This window comes from Euprymna scolopes, chromosome 25 (assembly GCF_053919585.1).
Source record: "Euprymna scolopes isolate OS-2025 chromosome 25, ASM5391958v1, whole genome shotgun sequence".
Classification (NCBI taxonomy): domain Eukaryota; kingdom Metazoa; phylum Mollusca; class Cephalopoda; order Sepiida; family Sepiolidae; genus Euprymna; species Euprymna scolopes.
This window is the reverse complement of record NC_136506.1, coordinates 77,655,922-77,657,801: the sequence shown is the minus strand read 5'-3', so window position 1 is coordinate 77,657,801 and position 1,880 is coordinate 77,655,922. Positions and strand designations below refer to the sequence as shown.

Genomic DNA, 1,880 nt, shown 5'->3' with positions numbered 1-1,880 from the left:
TTCCTTGTGCCTCGTTCCGCCTCGGGTTATACATGTATGTAGGTATATCAATATTGAACCAGCGATACAGATGGAAATGTGTAGTTTGATGTTGTTTTTTTTTTATTGTTTTTGATTTTTCTTTTTTTTTTTGTAGCGTGCGGTAGTAAAGGATTATTTATACTTAGTGAGATTAACTCCCGGGTTTTGTTTCGCTGCGGGTGTTAAGGCGGAGACGAGAACACGATTAGAACGTGACCCCTCTTGATATGTGTGGCGACTGGTTGCGTTCAAATTAATAGCTCAAGTTACTTTTATAATATGCAAGGAAGTGACTGATACTTTAGTAATTGATAAAATTCTTCTTTATTGTTTTCTTTCATTATTTCGGTTTACTTTTTTCTTTCTTTCTAAGTATAGAATAGAAATATGCGCACGGAATAGGGATCCGAAACAAATCTGATTGGGAACACGAACAATTGCTCAAGGCAAAAAAAAAAAAAAAAAAAAAATGCAAAGCTTTATATAAAATGTAGGACAGACGCTACGTAGAGATGGCGGGAAAATGAAATAGACTTATTGCGAAAATCGGCAAATATCCAATGCTATGCAAACACACGCATCTTTCTAGCCAGGCTAAAGAGTTGTGATGCAGTTTACTGTGGGAGTGACAAGAATGTACGTGACACAAATGGACTACTCTTCGTTAGCTAAAAGTACTCAGATACACATTAAAATTTCATTTACTCCTGGCTTGTGCAGGTGTCCTAACTGTTGGGATCTCTACCTAAAACATCGATTGAGTTAAAATGTTAGCAACAGACTTTAGCAACATTGCAGAGCTGTGATGCAACAAAACAATTTGAAAATTACTATGCCTCTCCGCTTTCTCTGTCTTCTTTTTCTTCTTCTCTCTCTCTCTCTCTCTCTCTTCACATATATATATATATATATATATATATATATATATATATATATATATGTATGTGTGTGTGTGTCTTGTCTGTCTGCCCCACGACTCAAAGGTTAACAAATATAACACCTGCAAAACGAATCCATATAATGTATTAAATGTAAATAGCAAGTCAGACCAGCCCCATTTTCATTCTATTTTTACAAGGAGAACTTTTCTTTGGTTTTTCCTTTATTTCGTCTTTCTTTCTTCTTTTTTTAAAAAATCTTTTTGATAACTTTCGGATTTACACGTTAATTTCAACAATTAAGATGTTACTTTAATGCGAACACGGGCGAAGACTAATACTGATTTTTTTTGTTTGTTTATTTGTTTTTCCCAATCTCTTACTGGTTGATTTGAAAGAAGAAATAATCCAGGTTAAAATACAATTATTTTATGGAAACAAACATCCAGTTAGGAAATGGATAGTTAGTTTTGTTATGGTTCTCTCCTTTAAGGATAAAACCTCGTTACGTTTTTCCTTTACGTGAAAACACGGCGTACATCCTCTGAGACCACCTGTTCACAGACATACACACACGTAAAAAATAAATACAATAAATTAATAATAATTAAAAAAAATAACGGAAGACTTTCCTCTCTTAAGACAGCACTTGTTTGCGTCTCAGTGTGCTTTCCTTTGCGCCCGGTAGATCACAAATAACAAATAATATATTTTTTTTTTTTAGGTGACTATATCAACAAATAATATACGTTTCTGTTTTGTTTGTCGTAAAACGCACGCCGATCGTATATTTCTAGTGAAACTATATACAACGCTAGTCGTACACAACGAAGCTAAAGCAAACGATATTAGCAGTACGATTAGTCATCGTTATGAAGGGGAGGGGAGTTGGTTTTTGAAGAGTCGGGGGGTGGGGAATACAAATATCACGAAATAAATTAATTAGATGAGATCCAATGGGCAATGGAATATCCTTAGTTC

The 1,880-nt window shown here is 34.4% G+C and overlaps 1 protein-coding gene across 8 annotated transcripts in view; it reads right to left on the bottom strand.

Annotated features, from left to right (window-relative positions):
• LOC145247446 (uncharacterized) overlaps positions 1 to 491 on the bottom strand; it is a 580,790-nt gene extending 580,299 nt beyond the window's left edge. For all 8 annotated transcript variants that reach the window (XM_080109216.1, XM_080109219.1, XM_080109217.1 and 5 more), the window contains exon 1: positions 1 to 491. This exon is cut by the window's left edge and continues 393 nt beyond it. The gene's annotated coding sequence lies outside the window, so the exon portion shown is untranslated.
• Positions 492 to 1,880: the final 1,389 nt, after the last annotated feature.